We start from the raw sequence: 18,589 nt of genomic DNA on the forward strand, positions 1-18,589 counted from the left end.
AGTAGATATAATGGTCATCTGAGTTAAATTCACCCATTCCAGTCCATTTTAGTTCACTGATTCCTAGAATGTCGACGTTCACTCTTTCCATCTCCTGTTTGACCACTTCCAATTTGCCTTGATTCATGGACCTAACATTCCAGGTTCCTATGCAATATTGCTCTTTACAGCATCGGACCTTGCCTCCATCACCAGTCACATCCACAACTGGGTATTTGTTTCGCTTTGGCTCCATCCCTTCATACTGGGCAACTATCGACCTAGGGAATTCCTCATTCAGTATCCTATCATTTTGCCCTTTGATACTGTTCATGGGGTTCTCAAGGCAAGTATACTGAAGTGGTTTGCCATTCCCTTCTCCAGTGGACCACATTCTGTAAGACCTCTCCACCATGACCCGTCTGTCTTGGGTGGCCCCACAGGGCATAGCTTAGTTTCATTGAGTTAGACAGGCCTGTGGTCCATATGATCAGATCAACTAGTTTTTTGTGATTATGATTTCAGTGTGTCTGCCCTCTAATACCCCCTCCCAATATGGTCAACACCGAAATCAGACTGATTATATTCTTTGCAGCCAAAGATGGAGAAACTCTATACAGTTAGCAAAAACAAGACCAGGAGCTGACTGTGGCTCAGATCATGAACTGCTTATTGCCAAATTCAGACTTAAATTGAAGAAAGTAGGGAAAACCATTAGACCATTCAGATATGACCTAAATCAAATCCCTTATGATTATACAGTGGAAGTAAGAAATAGATTTAAGGGTCTAGATCTGATAGATAGAGTGCCTGATGAACTCTGCATGGAGGTTCGTGACATTGTACAGGAGACAGGGACCAAGACCATCCCCACGGAAAAGAAATGCAAAAGAGCAAAATGGCTGTCTGAAGAGGCCTTACAAATAGCTGTGAAAAGAAGAGAAGCGAAAAGCAAAGGAGGAAAGGAAAGATATAAGCATGTGAATGCAGAGTTCCAAAGAATAGCAAGGAGAGATAAGAAAGGCTTCCTCAGCGATCAATGCAAAGAAATAGAGGAAAACAACAGAATAGGAAAAACAAGAGATCTTTTCAAGAAAATTAAAGATATCAAGGGAACATTTCATGCAAAGATGGGCTCGATAAAGGACAGAAATGGTATGGACCTAACAGAAGCAGAAGATATTAAGAAGAGGTGGCAAGAATACACAGAAGAACTGTACAAAAAAGATCTTCATGACGAAGATAATCACGATGACGTGATCACTCACCTGCAACCAGACATCTTGGAATGTGAAGTCAAGTGGGCCTTAGAGAGCATCACTACGAACAAAGCTAGTGGAAGTGATGGAATTCCAATTGAGCTATTTCAAATCCTGAAAGATGATGCTGTGAAAGTGCTGCACTCAATATGCCAGCAAATTTGGAAAACTCAGCAGTGGCCACAGGACTGGAAAAGGTCAGTCTTCATTCCAATCCCAAAGAAAGGCAATGCCAAAGAATGCTCAAACTACCGCACAATTGCACTCATCTCACACGCTAGTAAAGTCATGCTCAAAATTCTCCAAGCTAGGCTTCAGCAATACGTGAACCGTGAACTTCCAGATGTTCAAGCAGGTTTTAGAAAAGGCAGAGGCACCAGAGATCAAATGGCCAACATCCGCTGGATCATGGAGAAAGCAAGAGAGTTCCAGAAAAACATCTATTTCTGCTTCATTGACTATGCCAAAGCCTTTGACTGTGTCGATCACAATAAACTGTGGAACACTGTGAAAGAGATGGGAATACCAGACCACCTGACCTGCCTCTTGAGAAACCTGTATGCAGGTCAGGAAGCAACAGTCAGAACTGTACATGGAACAACAGACTGGTTCCAAATAGGAAAAGGAGTACGTCAAGGTTGTATATTGTCACCCTGCTATTTAACTTCTATGCAGAGTACATCATGAGGAACACTGGGCTGGAAGAAGCACAAGCTGGAATCAAGATTGCTGGGAGAAATATCAATAACCTCAGATATGCAGATGACACCACCCTTATGGCAGAAAGTGAAGAGGAACTCAAAGGCCTCTTGATGAAAGTAAAAGAGGAGAGTGAAAAAGTTGGCTTGAAGCTCAACATTCAGAAAACGAAGGTCATGGCATCTTGTCCCATCACTTCTTGGGAAATAGATGGGGAAACAGTGGAAACAGTGTCAGACTTTATTTTTTTGGGCTCCAAAATCACTGCAGATGCTGATTGCAGCCATGAAATTAAAAGACGCTTACTTCTTGAAAGGAAAGTTATGACCAGCCTAGATAGCATATTAAAAAGCAGAGACATTACTTTGCCAACCAAGGTCCGTCTAGTCAAGGCAATGGTTTTTCCCATGGTCGTGTATGGATGTGAGAGTTGGACTGTGAAGAAAGCTGAGCACCGAAGAACTGATGCTTTTGAACTGTGGTGCTGGAGAAGACTCTTGAGAGTCCCTTAGACTACAAGGAAATCCAACCAGTCCATTCTAAAAGAGATCGATCCTGGGTGTTCATTGGAAGGACTTATGCTAAAGCTGAAACTGCAATACTTTGGCCACCTCATGCGATGAGTTGACTCACTGGAAAAGAGTCTGATGCTGGGAGGATTGGGGACAGGAGGAGACGGGGACAGCAGAGAATGAGATGGCTGGATGGCATCACGGACTCGGTGGACATGGGTTTGAGTGAACTCCGGGATTTGGTGATGGACAGGGAGGCCTGGTGTGCTGTGGTTCATGGGGTCGCAAAGAGTCAGACATGACTAAGCGACTGAACTGAACTGAACTGAAAGTTGTAACAGTTTAGATAGAATCAGGACTCAAATCCTAGTTCTGCTGATTCCAGATAAGGTGACCACTAATTGAAAACAAACTTTCCCCCACATTTAAAGATATGTAAAATGGCAAAAAAAAAAAAAAAAACCACCAAATATATTGTTACCAAAGGGGGTGGAAGGGTAAATCAAGAGTTTGAGATTAGCCATCTGCTATATATAAAATAGATAAACAACAAGTTCCTACTGTATAGCACAGTTCAGTTCAGTTCAGTCACTCAGTTGTGTCTCTTTGTGACCCCATGGACTGCAGCACACCAGACTTCCCTGTCCATCACCAACTCCCGGAGCTTGCTCAAACTCATGTCCATCGAGTCGGTGATGCCATCCAACCATCTCATCCTCTGTCATCCCCTTCTCCTCCTGCCTTCAATCTTTCCCAGCATCAGGGTTTTTTTCAATGAATCAGTTCTTCGCATCAGGTGGCCAAAGTATTGGAGTCTCAGCTTCAGTCTTCCCAAGGAATATTCAAGAGTGATTTCCTTAGAATTGACTGGTTTGATCTCCTTGCAGTCCAAAGGAGTCTTCGAGTCTCTCGAGTCTTCTTCAACACTACAGTTCAAAAGCATCAGTTCTTTGGTGCTCAGCTTTCTTTATGGTCCAACTCTCACACTCATACATGTGTAAGGTTGGACCTCAGTGGCCATTTTGGCCTCTTCCCTTCTCCTCTTCTCTTCTTCCCACTGGCAGAAAAAGGCTGACTATTGTGCTCTGTTCCCTCATTCCCTCCCCCATTGCTAGAGTGTCCTTGAGGTATCAGTTCCTGGTAGAGATCAACCCTCTCCTAACCTCCCCCTCCTAACCTCCTGTCCAGAAATGGCATTCTGCCCAGAAACAGCAAAAACTATTCCGCTGCGTCAGCACAACCTTGAGCAGATTGGGCAACCAACCCAGTCTTGCCCCCTGGCTAACTGACCTATGAGAGACCACCACTTCAAATCTTGCCTAAAGTTATATAAGTTGCCTCTTGCCTTTGTTCAGCGCGGACTTCCTGACCTCACTCTGTTAGGTCTTGGGGTTCCGCCCGGGGGTGCGCAGCCAGTAAAGCCTGTTACATTATCTATTTGGCGTCTGGGTTCTTTTGTTCAATGTCATTGGGCCGTTTCGACCTTACAACATGACCTCTGGAAAAACCGTAGCTTTGACTAGATGGATCTTTGTCGGCAAAGTGATGTCTCTGCTTTTCTTCCAAGGAGCAAGTGTCTTTTAATTTCATGGGTGCAGTCACCATCTGCAGGTATTTTGGAGCCCAAGAAAATAAAGTCTGTCACTGTATCCATTGTTTCCCCATCTATTTGGCATGAAGTGGTGGGATTGGATGCCATGATCTTAGTTTTCTGAATGTTGAGTTTTAAGCCAGCTCTTTCACTTTCATCAAGAGGCTCTTCAGTTCCCCTTAGCTTTCTGTCATAAGGATGGTATTATCTGCATATTTGAGGTTATTGACATTTCTCCTGGAAATCTTGATTCCAGGAACCATATTCAGTGTCCTGTAATAAACCATAATGTAAAAGAATATGAAAAAAAAATATATATATATAACCGAGTTACCTTGCTATACATTAGAAACACAACATTGTAAATCAATTTCAATAAAAAATTAAAAAAATAAGGATCTATAAAATGAAAATACAGGCACTATATTTTGGGGAGAAAAAAATCCATATATATAAGTGGACCCTTGCAGTTCAAATCTATGCTTTTTGAGTCAACTGTACACACACACGTGCATGCGCGCGCAAACACACACATACATATAAAATATATACATATATGTTTCAGGAGAAGCATAGTTCATGCTACACAGCTTCTCTTCAACAGGGCACAGATGTTCTTTCTCCAGCCAGGATTTAGGCAGGTAAGAAGTAACTTGGACTTCAAAACACGTGGCTGCAAACTGGAAGGCAATAGAGCAAACGTTGCCCTTAGAAACATGTTACTAGATTCACATATTTTCAAAATAGGGACATTCTACATCCAAACCAAGATTTCTGGCTTTTTAGAAAAATTAAGGCATATGGCAATACGAGGCCTGTATTACAGCAGACATGTTTCCAAGAGGCAGTGCTGAGTGTCAGTGTCCCCTTTAGAAGAAGTGAGCTCCCCTCATTTCGCCATAGGCCCCCAACTTCTAGCACTCACCACCCCGCCCCCCAGTCCCATTTACGCTACTCCTCTGTCTCATGTGGGTATTTAAATTGATGATCTCTCACCTAAAATGTTCTTTATCTCTCATGCTTCAGCATCTAAGTTTCACATTTAAACAATAGGTCTGCTCTGTACCCACCTCAGGTAAGTTAGATTACTGGATTAGCACATAGTTTTACCCTTGTATTATAAAAAATGGCAACACCCTCCTAGACTGCTGTGTTGTTTAAGTTCTCAGGGAGATAAATGTTCTATTTCAAACATATTCTTTTCCCTTCCGACTTATTTCCTCATCTTAGAGACATTTGTTACTGTGTTTTGATAGGTATCTTAGAGGAGTTAAGATATTGTGAAAACTGAACCTGAATAAATTTTCACTTAGGTTTTTTTGGCTGTGTATCCTTTTAGGTTTGCTTATTGGTTTATTTCTCTGAATTTTAGATTTTCCTGCAATTTCTGACGTCCAGGCAAAGGTGGATGAATGCAGTTCTGAAATGACAATGAGATAATCAGACAATCAGAATTAATTGGCGAGCGAGATGGACACGGCTACTCTAGGGAGAGCCACCATGGTTTGAGAAATGCAAGGGCTTCTCTCTACAAGATGACTTTTTTCTTTCCTGAGCTAAAGGATGGCATCACCGACTTGATGGACATGAGTTTGAGTGAACTCCAGGAGTTGGTAATGGACAGGGAGGCCTGGAGTGCTGTGATTCATGGGGTTGCAAAGAGTTGGTCACGACTGAGCGACTGAACTGAACTGAACTGAACTGAAAGGATGAAAATGGAAAACACTTCCTACTTCTATTCAGGAACTGAAACTCACCATATTTATCCAAACATCTCCTTTGATTCTCCTTCCTAAGTTGGCTAATGGTCTCTTTGTATTATGCTGATATATCCTATGTTGTTGTTCAGTCGCTAAGTCATGTCTGACTCTCTGAGACCCCATGAACTGCAGCAGACCAGGCTTCCCTGTCCTTCACTATCTCCCAGAGTTTGCTCAAACTCATGTCCATTGAGTCAGTGATGGCATCAAACTATCTCATCTTCTGTTGCCCCTTCTCCTCCTGCCTTCAATCTTTCCCAGCATCAGGGTCTTTTCAAATGAGTCAGCTCTTCGCATCAGGTGGCCAAAGTATTGGAGTTTCAGCTTCAACATCAGTCCTTCCAATGAATATTCAGGACTGATTTCTTTTCGGATGGACTGGTTGGATCTCCTTGCACTCCAAGAGACCCTCAAGAGTTTTCTCCAACACCACAGTTCAAAAGCATCAATTCTTCAGTGTTCAGCTTTCTTTATAGTGCAACTCTCACATCCATACATGACCACTGGAAAAACCATAGCCTTGACTAGACAGACCTTTGTTGGAAAAGTAACGTCTCTGCTTTTTAATATGCTGTCTAGGTTGGTAATAACCTTCCTTCCAAGGAGTAAGCATATATTAATTTCATGACTGCAATCAGCATCCGCAGTGATTTTGGAGCCCGCCCCCCAAATTAAGTTTGTCACTGTTTCCATTGCTTCCCCATCTATTTCCCATGAAGTGATGGGACCAGATGCCATTATCTTAGTTTTCTGAATGTTGAGTTTTAAGCCAACTTTTTCACTCTCCTCTTTCACTTTCATCAAGAGGCTCTTTAGCTCCTCTTCACTTTCTGCCATAAGTATGGTGTCATCTGCATATCTGAGGTTACTGATATTCCTCCTGGCAATCGTGATTCCAGCTTGTGCTTCTTCCAGCCCAGCGTTTCTCATGATGTACTCTACGTGTAAGTTAAATAAGCAGGGTGACAATATACAGCTTTGGCGTACTCCTTTTCCTATTTGGAACCACTCTGTTGTTCCATGTCCAGTTCTAACTGTTGCTTCCTGACCTGCATACAGATTTCTCAAGAGGTAGGTCAGGTGGTCTGGTATTCCCATCTCTTGAATAATTTTCCACAGTTTATTGTGATCCACACAGGCAAAGGCTTTGGCATAGTCAATAAAGCAGAAATAGATGTTTTTCTGGAACTCTCTTGCTTTTTTGAGGATCCAGCGGATGTTGGCATGTTGATCTCTGGTTCCTCTGCCTTTTTGAAATCCAGCTTGAACATCTGGAAGTTCATGGTTCACATACTGTTGAAGCCTGGCTTGGAGAATTTTGACCATGACTTTACTAGCGTGTGAGAAGAGTGCAATTGTGCGGTAGTTTGAGCATTCTTTGGCATTGCCTTTCTTAGGGATTGGAATGTAAACTGACCTTTTCCAGTCCTGTGGTCACTGCTGAGTTTTCCAAATTTTCTGGCATATGAGTGCAGCACTTTCACAGCATCATCTTTTAGAATTTGAAATAGCTCAACTGGAATTCCATCACCTCCACTAGCTTTGTTCATAGTGATGCTTCCTAAGGCCCATTTGACTTCACATTCCAGGATGTCTGGCTCTAGGTGAATGATCATACCATTGTGATTATCTGGGTTGTGAAGATCTTTTTTGTATGGTTCTTCTGTGTATTCTTGCCACCTCTTCTTAATATCTTCTGCTTCTGTTAGGTCCATACCATTTCTGTGCTTTATCAAATCCATCTTTGCATGAAATGTTCCCTTGGTATCTCTAATTTTCTTGAAGAGATCTCTAGTCTTTCCCATTTTATCATTTTCCTCTATTTCTTTGCACTGATCAGTGAGGAAGACTTTCTTATCTCTCCTTTCTATTCTTTGATACTCTGCATTCAAATGGGTATACCTTTCCTTTTCTCCTTTGTTTTTCACTTCCCTGTAGCTACTAAAAAGCCTCCTGATGAAAGTGAAAGAGGAGAGTGAAAAGGTTGGCTTGAAGCTCAACATTCAGAAAATGAAGATCATGGCATCTGGTCCCATCACTTCATGGGAAATAGATGGGGAAACAGTGTCAGACTTTGTTTTTTGGGACTCCAAAATCACTGCGGATGCTGATTGCAGCCATGAAATTAAAAGACGCTTACTCCTTGGAAGGAAAGTTATGACCAACCTAGATAGTATATTAAAAAGCAGAGACATTACTTTGCCAACCAAGGTCCGTCTAGTCAAGGCAATGGTTTTTCCCATCATGTATGGATGTGAGAGTTGGACTGTGAAGAAAGTTGATCGCCGAAGAATTGATGCTTTTGAACTGTGGTGCTGGAGAAGACTCTTGAGAGTCCCTTGGACTGCAAGGAGATCCAACCAGTCCATTCTAAAGGAGATCAATCCTGGGTGTTCATTGGAAGGACTGATGCTAAAGCTGAAACTCCAATACTTTGGCCACCTCATGCGAAGAGTTGAGTAACTGGAAAAGACTCTGATGCTGGGAAGGATTGGGGTGGGAGGAGAAGGGGACGACAGAGAATGAGATGGCTGGATGGCATCACCGACTCCATGGACATGAGTTTGAGTGAACTCCGGGAGTTGGTGATGGACAGGGAGGCCTGGCGTCCTGTGATTCATGGGGTTGCAAAGAGTTGGACATGACTGAGTGACTGAATTGAACTGAACTGAACTAATAGCTACTACATATTTGTTGACTTCCAACATGAAATATTTCATTGTCTCCTGCCATTAGGATAGCTATAGAGAATATAGGTATGAACCAAGAATAACCTAGTCTGTAAGAACCATCACCTCAAACTCCTGGAATTTTCACTCTGAAATCCATGTAAGGGGGCAAGCCTGGTGATGAATCTGTAACACAACGGCATAGATTCCATAACACAGTTATAAACAGAATGCTGTGAGAACACCAGGGAAGGAATAAATTATTCTGCCAAGGTTGCCAAGAGATGGTTCTTGGGAGAAAGTTAACAGGATTTCAAAGTATGACCAACAGTTGTGCTAAGCAGATTAAGACAGGTTACTACTCCAGGTAGAGGAAAGAGCCTGTGTAGAATTCCCAAGTCTGGATAGGCACAGAACCTACTGAGGAAACAGTGGGAAAGCTAGTATGGCTGAAGTGGAAAGCAAATAATACCAGGGTATTTACAGTCCATTATAATGAGAAATCAGAGAAGGCAATGGCAAGCCACTCCAGTACTCTTGCCTAGAAAATCACATGGACAGAGAAGCCTGGTGGGCTGCAGTCCATGGGGTCGCTAACAGTTGGACACGACTGAGCGACTTCACTTTCACTTTTCACTTTCACACATTGGAGAAGGAAATGGCAACCCACTCCAGTGTTCTTGCCTGGAGAATCCCAGGGATGGGGGAGCCTGGTGGGCTGCCGTCTATGGGGTTGCACTGAGTCAGACACGACTGAAGCGACTTAGCAGCAGCAGCAGCAGCAGCAGCATAGTGAGAAATGAGCCTAAACTCAAGTAATGGTAGAAAGGATGGAGGAGAGGGGTTAACCTCAGGACATAGGTGAGGGAGGGAGGAGCAGCAGGAATTAAGTGTAACTGAAGTTTCCACTTTGGGAGCACTTCTGTACTCTAACACTATCACTAGAGGAGGAAAACCCAGGGTGGGCAGGTCTGGGGTCACCTGGCAGGTTTGGACACTTTGATCCCATTGAATGATCCCTTTGGCTAAATGTTAATGGATGTTCTTCATTTTCATTTTCTGATGTGACTTTCCCCTTTTCTTCTGTGAACTTTTTTTCTTTCATTTTCAAAGACATCACTCTCTTGCATTTCTTCTTACCTATCCAAACCCTCCTTCTCAAGCATGCAGACAAAAAGAGGTGTCTGAAGAAGGCTATCTGGAATAGGCTATGGTTCCTATCTCTTGTCTATGCTCTCTTACTATGGTAATTTCCCATTTTACGGCTCCTCAATTACCACCTATGAACTGGTGACTTCCAATTCCATGTCTGCATCCTTCATCTCTCTCTGGATTCCAGACCTTTTGGTGCAACTGCCTACTGAACATTTCCACCTGGGTATCCTACAGGCACCTCAAACTCAATGTCCAAAACTGCACTCTCATCTTCCCAAGCCAAACCTGCTCCCACGTATGTCACATCTCAGCAGATGACTCCTCCATCCACTTGGTTGCCCAGGCTCCTCACAATTCTGTTTCACAGGACCATGCCAGTCCTGGTCATCACTCGCACAGTGAGTGGCCCACACATAGCAGGTGTGTATAGATACAACAGATGAAGGAGGCAGACTGGGGCCTTAGGTTCCTGACTTCTGTCAATCCTCTTGGAATAAAAGCCATTCTCTACCCTCCTCCTATCCCGTTTTGGTCTGAATTGATCAAACCAAGCACTATTTGCTTTAGAAAGACTTCTCTAAGTATCATCCCACCTCCCTCCATGATCTGCTAAACGCTGTAATTTCCTGCATATGCCCTAGTCACAGTTCATAGCAGATGGCTTCCATGACAAGTTCATCCACCAACTCCCTAAAGGATGAAGTAGGTATCTTCTTTATATCCTACTGCCTACTTGCCTGATGGAAGGAAGCAAAGAAGGAAGGACAAACTGACAAGAATTCTGCATTTAAAAATGAGTATGGGGCTTGGAAGAAGTTTATGGCAGAGACAGATGTGAATTATCCATGGTGATGCCACTGGGGTGATTGCTTCTACCCTGGAGGATGTGTGAGGGACACACGCTTCCATGTCTGTAGGAATTGAGATGGAAGGTGGTCTACAGTAATGCGTAGCGAGGACTGGTAAGAATGCCCCTATCTAAAAAACATTGCTTTGAAGAAGTGCTAGTCCAGGGAAGCCAGATCTTCTGATCTCTTTTTTCTCCCCAAAAAAATCAGAAATAAATATATTTCTGAATAAATGAGAAATCTCCTACATTTTAAATGCTGATCAAACTAAAGATGGAGAAGGCAATGGCAGCCCACTTCAGTATTCTTGCCTGGAAAATCCCATGGGTGGAGGAGCCTGGTAGGCTGCAGTCCATGGGGTCGCAAAGAGTTGGACACGACTGAGCAACTTCACTTTCACTTTTCACTTTCATGCATTGGAGAAGGAAGTGGAAACCCACTCCAGTGTTCTTGCCTGGAGAATCCCAGGGACGGGGGAGCCTGGTGGGCTGCCATCTATGGGGTCGCACAGGGTCGGACACGACTGAAGCGACTTAGCAGCAGCAGCAAACTAAAGAACGTGAAAGTCGTTCAGTCCTGTCCACTCTTTGCTACCCCACAGACTATACAGTCCACGGAATTCTCCAGGCCAGAATACTGGAGTAGGTAGCCTATCCCTTCTCCAGGGGATCTTCCCAACCCAGGGATTGAACCCAGGTCTCCTGCATTGCAGGCAGATTCTTTACCAGCTGAGCCACCAGGGAAGCCCAAGAACACTGGAGTGGGATTGAACCAGGGTCTCCTGCATTGCAGGTGGCTTCTTTACCAGCTAAGCTAACAGGAAAGCTGGTCAAACTGAACATTAGGCAGGCTTTAGCTTGACAAATTGTAATCTCTAGTACAAAACATTGAAGAATGTTGACTTTTAAACCATCAGAATTGTGGGGAATTCCCTGGTGGTTCAGTGGTTAGGATGCTTTTCTTCCACTGCAGGAAGCATGGGTTCGATCCCTGATCAGGGAATCAAGATTCTGCATGCCACATGGCCAAAACCAAAATGAAACACTATCAATTTTTGTATATATTGAAAATGAGACAGAGGCCACATTTCGAAAGGGAAAAGTAAAAAAGCAAATGGGGAAATCTATCTATAAGAACACCCTCATCAATTGATGGCTGAGTCAACTTAGGAAACATATGTTTGAAGAAAATGGAAAATTTATAAAAGGTGTCGTTGAATTGAATACTGAATCAGGTACTTGATTTGATTTTGGAGTAGGGACGAGCTGTGTATGAAAGAGGTCACTACTGAAACACGAGGGATTCGTTCAATAGTTTTTTAGGTCCTTGTGTTATATTCAATAACTGCAGAAGAAGCAAATATCACAGAATCCAAATATGAAAGTGTATCTAAGTCACTGAGCTCTCTGCTCACCTCAGGAATGAGTTGTGTAATTTGGGAAACTGATTTTAAAGAATTGGAATATGTTTTAAATTATATTAAAATTACTTTTACGCTTTGAACATTATAAAATACCACACAAACTAAGTACTTCATTAAATCCTATTGAAAACCTATGAACTGAGTGATTTTTATTCTCATTTTTTCACACTAAGAGACAATTGATCAGAAAGATTTGTTCATTCTTTCATTCATGTGACAAATATTAACTTGATTTAATATGCTGGGCATACAACGGTGAACAAAGCAGACAAAAAATCCCTGCCTTCAAGGAACTTATTCTCCTGGTGAAATCAAGTAGTCACAGAGACATAATAATTAGCCTTCCTTTCAGACACAGAGTTGTCCGTGAACTCAGGCCTGTTAAATCTTTTACAAAACATCTAGCAAGTGGTCAGTACTCTTTAGTAATAGCAGCTTTGAGGAGCCAGCAGGGGGCAGACCTTTGAGAACCAAAGTTCGCAGGGCACCTAAGTAGCCTCTGACCTCTGCAGAGAGCCCTCCGTGCCGTCTGTGACAGACGAGATTATATCTGCTCTGTTCACGGAAGAGCTTCTGTGAAAATACATCAGCAAATAAGATTTTAAAGCATGCGACTGCTTGTAAAATCCTATGTATGTATTTGTGTAATGCTTGATACAGTAAATGAAGAGCTTCTAAGTAAATTGTAAATGCAGTGTTTTATACAATATTATACAAATAACCAGATACAAATATAGATTAGCCAGCTGTGAAATTTTCAGCAATCTCAGAAAATGTGGAGTGGTGTTCTGGGTGGTTGAGTTAGCTTTAATGATGTTGCTTTAAAGAGGTGCCATTTGGGACTTCCCTCATGGTTCAGTGGTAAAACTCTGCACTCCCACTTCAGGGGGCTTGGGTTTGATCCCTGGTCAGGGAACCAGATCCCACACACTGCAACTAAGGGTTTGCATGCCTCAGCTAAAGATCCCACATGCTGCAAGGAAGATGGAAGATCCCAGGTGCCACAACTAAGACCTGCAGCCAAATAAATAAATGAAAATGTTATATATATACATATATATATCATATCACATCATCTAGTTGCTCAGTAGTGTCCAACTCTTTGTGACCCCATGGTCTTCCAGGTTCCTCTGTCCCTGGGATTCTCCAGGCAAGAATACTGGAGTGGGTTGCCAGTTCATTCTCCAAGGAATCTTGCTAACCCAGGAATCAAACCTGGGTCTCCCACATTGCAGGCAGATTTTTTTTTTTTACCATCTAAGCCACCATATACATATACATATATGGGTTCCCCAGGTGGCGCTAGTGGTAAAGAACCTTCCTACCAATGCAGGAGAATTAAGAGACGCTGGTTGCATCCCTGGGTTGGGAAGAATTCCTGGAAGAGGTCAAGCAACCCACTCCAGTATTCTTGCCTGGAAGATACAATGGACAAAGGAGCCCGGTGAGCTACAGTCCATAGGGTTGCAAAGAGTTGGACACGACTGAAGCAACTTAGCACATGCACACATATATGTGTGTGAGTATGTGTGTTCAGTTGCTTCAGCTGTGCTTGAATCTCTGTGATCCCATGGATCACCAGACTCCTTTGTCCATGGGATTTTCCCAGTAAGAACACTGGAGTGCATTCTACGCCCACCGCCAGGGGATCTTCCTAACCCAGGGATCAAACGTGCATCTTCTGCATTGCAGGCAGATTCTTTACCACTGAGCCACTGAGGAAGCCCATAAATGTATTTAGCTGTCCTTAGAAACATTTAGTTTCTGCCGGCAGTTGAGGGCCCAGGCAAATAGAGCAAGACACAGGAAGAGCTACTGAGAAGAGCTGACCTCCAGGGAGATAAAAGTGGACATCCCCTCATTTGTACACTGAACAAATATTTGTGGGTTTCCTACCCATGTCTGTTTTGCTCATTGCTGTATTCTTAGTACCTCCAAACAAACTGGCTGCCCTAAAAATGGTTTATATTCTAACAGGGAGAGACAGTGACTATATTAATGTGTTTCTATTAGGTAGTAAGTGCTATGATGAAAAGTAGCACAGGATGAAAGAAGGAGATGGGGAAAGGGGAGGCGGTATTTGTCAGAGTAACTGAAGACAGCTGCCTCAGTAAACAAACCCATGCAATCTCACTAGGTTACCCAACAAAGGTTTTTTCTCTCACAAAATCCAGTTGCGGTTGGTGACTCAGGGGCCCAAGCTCTCTCCATCTTACTTCCAGGCAGGAGAAGAAAGGAGCGATGGAAGATCCATGTTGATTTAGAATGAAGTGAAGGTATAGTATGGTGGACCTCTGGGGGAAGAGGAATCCAGACAGAACTGCAAAAAGAGTAAAGCTGAGCAATGTGGGAAAGCAACCACCCTTCTTAGATCTGTAAGAAAAGTGGGGTCACAGGGCAAACTCCCCAAATTGGAGAGACCCACAGAAGAATATAGTGAATCACAACTTCCTAGAGTAGAAACCTCTGCAGGAACCAGGGCTGGACAGGAAAACCTGAACTGTAATTCAGGAATTGCTGGAGGCTTAGTGTGGACAACTCTGAGAGTCACAAACTCCAGGGAGACCCAGTCATCAGGGGCCCCACACATCTGTGAGTTTTACCTCTTGGATCTCTACCACACGCTCACAGTGAATATCAGAGAAATATTCTGGCAGGGAAAAAGGAACCATTTTGAAATATTCCAGAGCACTCTGTTCTCCTTAACAAGGACTTCCCTCGGGAGAAACTTTCACCAGAGCCTAAGCTGCTTGGGCTTTAATGGAGCCCAGCTGATCTGGGGGCAGGAAACTGCCCAACTCCAGCACCCTCTAGCCACCTAGCCTCACCTAAGAGAAGCACAAGTGAAGTTCACAACCCAGAGACACAACCTCACCAAAAACTTGAGACCTAATCATAGACTAAAATGTTTCTCAGCCCCCTAAACCTTACCATATACCACTAAAGGCCAGTATATCATGCCTGGCTAGCAAGAAAATATTACAAGGCATACTAAAAGGCAAAAATAAAGTTGCAATAGAGAAAGATCAAGCATTAGAACCAGATTCGTATATGGCCAGGATGTTGGAATGATCAGATTGGGAAATTAAAACAACTATGATTAAAAAGCTAAGGGTTTTGATGAATAAAGGAGACAGTATACAAGTATTGGGAGAAGGCAATGGCACGCCACTCCAGTCCTCTTGCCTGGAAAATCCCATGGGCGGAGGAGCCTGGTAGGCTGCAGTCCATGGGGCCGCTAAGAGTCAGGCACAACTGAGCGACTTCCCTTTCACTTTTCACTTTCATGCATTGGAGAGGAAATGGCAACTCACTCCAGTGTTCTTGTCTGGAGAATCCCAGGGACGGGGGAGCCTGGTGGACTGCCGTCTATGGGGTTGCACAGAGTCGGACACGACTGAAGCGACCTAGCAGCAGCAGCAGCATACAAGTACTGATGGGCAGTGCAAGCAGAGAAATGTAAACTCAAGGACCTAAAAGAAATGCTAGAGATCAAAAATGCTGTAAGGAAATGAAGAACCCCTTTGATGGACTTACAGTAGATTGCACATGACTGAAGAATGGGTGCGTGGGCACAGCTTGTAGGAGAGGAAGCTCTTTCTGCCCTTGAGCTTGGTCTGCTCGGTGGGGCTATTGACGGTGCGCTGGAAGGGGCAGGGGTTCTTCCTGCCACTTGGGGCCGTAGGGGCTGAGCACCACGCACAACTTGTCTCCACCCTTCCTCTTCTCATGACTGCTTTTCAAGATCATACTGGAAGTCCTAGCTAAGGCAATGAAGAACAGGAAAAGTTATACAGTTTGGGAAGGAAGAAATAAAACTGTTTGCAGAGGATATGATTATTTATGCAGGAAAAATCCAGGAGAATCAATGACAAATTCCACCCCCCCACCATGAAATCCATAATACATTATAGCAAGGTTGCAGGATGCAAGGATAATATACAAAAGCCAACTGTTTTCCTATACACACCAGCAACGAACAAGTGGAGCTAAAATTAAAAGCAGAATACCACTTATACCAGTACCCCCTCAAAATGAACTACTTAGGCATACAAATAACAAGACATGTACAAGAAGAAGCTACAAAAACTGAGGAAAGAAATGAGAGAACAGTTACACAAATGGAGAGATATCCCATGTTCATGAATAGGAATACTGAATATTGCCAACACGTCAATTCTTCCCAACTGGATCTACAGATCCAAGGCAATTCCAATCAAAATCCCAGCAAGTTATTTTGTAGATATCCACTAACTGATTCTCAAGTTTATACAGAGAGATAAAAAACCTAGTATAGCCAACACAAAGTTGAAGGAGAAGAACCAAAGTGAAGACTGCTGAAACTACTCAACTTCAAACCTTACTCTAAAGTTGCAGTAATCAGTACAGTGTAGTATTGGTGAAAGACAAAACAAACAAATCAGTGAAACAGAGCCCAGTAACAGACTCGTAAATAGAGTCAACTGACCTTTGACAAAAGAGCAAAATAGGTTTTTCAATAAATAGTGCTGGAACAACTGGACATCCACATGCAAAAAAAAATGAATCTAGACACAAATCCTATACCCTTCACAAAAATTAACTCAAATGGATCAGAGACCTAAATGTACAAAATGCAAAACTAGAAAAATCCTAGAAAATAACATAGGAGAAAACCTAGGTGACCTCGGGTATGACAATGACTTTACAGATATAACTTCAAAGGTGCTATCCATGAAAAAATCGATAAGTTGGACTTCATTAAAATTAAAAACGTATGCTCTGTGAAAGATTACATCAAGAAAATGAGAAGACAAGCCACAGATTGGGAGGAATATTTGCAAAAGACACAGGTGATAAAGGACTGTTATCTAAAATATTCAAAAGATTCTTCAAAAAAAAAAATAAGAAAGTAACCCAATTTAAAAATGGGCTGAAGACCTTAACAGACACCTCACTGAAGAAGATATACAGATGGCAAATAAGCACATGCAAAATGCTCCACATCATATGTTATCAGGGAAATGCAAATTAAAACAACAATGGCATACCACTACAAGCTTATTAGATGGGCCAAAATCGAGAACACTGATAACACCAAATGATAGTGAGGATTTGCAGTAAACAGGGACGATTGCTGGTGGGAATGCAAAATGGTACAGTCACTGCAGAAGACCATTGGCATTTTCTTACAAAATTAAACATACTTCGGTAATCGCATTACTTGATATTCACCCAAAGGAGTTGCTAACTTACAGCCACACAAAAACCTGCACAGAGATATTTACAGCAGCTTTATTCATAATTGGCAAAACTTGGAAGCAACCAAGATGTCCTTCAGTAGGTAAGTGGATAAACTGTGGCATACCCAGGTAACGAAATATTATTCCGTGCTAAAAAGAAATGAGCTACCAAGCTATGAAAAGACACGGAGGAATCGTAAATGCATATTACTGAATGAAAGAAGCCAATCTGAAAAGGCACCATAGTATGTTTCCCATTATATGACATTCTGGAACAGGCAAAACTTTGGAGTAGAAGAGATATCAGTGTTTACCAAAGATTAGGAGGGAGGGAGGAGGGAAGGGATTAGCAGGCATTAGAACACAGAGGAGTTTTAGGGCAGTGAAAGCATTCTATATGATAATATAATGGTGGATACATGTCATTATACATTTGTCCAAACCCATAGAATGTACAACACCAAGTGAATCCTAGCAGAAGCTATGGACTTTGGGTAATAGATGTGTCCATGGGGAGGCTGTCTGTGGGGGCGGGAGTAGTGTGGCGGGCTGTATATGGAAAAATCTCTTTACTTTCTGCTCAGTTTTGCTATGAACCTACTACTGCTCTAAAAAAACAAAGTCTACTGAAAAAAAAAAATGCAAGGCATGCTTGTCTTGTTCCAGAAATAGCAAAGAAACCACTGCGGTTTCTCTCCAGTGGAAGAGAGGGATAGCAAGAGGGCAGGAGCCCGCCACCTAAGGCCTCTGAGGCCAAGGAAAGAAGTGTGAGAATGTGGTTGTTTGGAGCCAGTTAGTATTCCCTAGTGACTTGTTTTTAGAAAAGTATAATGAAATGGAAGTAGTTGATGGTCATAATGATGATTCTGTAAATTGAATTATGAATAATATGCTTCATTTTCTAGAGAAATCTCCTTACAATGTACTACTGTATCTACTTCCTTGAGTGAATAGTTATAAGTTTTTAATATTTGAGTATATTTTCTAGCTATCCACGGCCTTTAAGGGGTGGTGTCTTTCCTGCTATTAGGGTGCCATGGGGCTAGGAACCATGTCCCTGTCATTCATGACCCCTAAACATTTGCTCCTGCACTGGTTCTGCAAACAACCTCTGGAATCCAGCAGTTCCCCAGCCATAACTCTACAGAGAAGCCCAACCTGTCTATAAATGCCATCCCCTCAAATTTCAGCAACATTCACACCTGAAACAGATTTTCAGTCTCCCTCCCTATTTGAAATCCCAAAGCATTGCAAGTTCCATGCTACTTTAATAACTCTTTAATCTAAAAAGTAACTACCAGATGAATAGTAAAGGTAACACAGAATATATATATCTTAATATTTTGGATTAGCTTCTCAGGAGCTAATAAGTAAAATAAATTGTATTCTCGATGTTTCATACATGTTGACGTCATGATTCTGACCACATTAATTGCTGACATCAAAGTTCAGTGACCTCTGTTACTTGCTGT

This window comes from Moschus berezovskii, chromosome 18 (genome assembly GCF_049115385.1).
Source record: "Moschus berezovskii isolate FMDL1 chromosome 18, NW_MosBer_1.0, whole genome shotgun sequence".
NCBI classification, from domain to species: Eukaryota; Metazoa; Chordata; class Mammalia; order Artiodactyla; family Moschidae; genus Moschus; species Moschus berezovskii.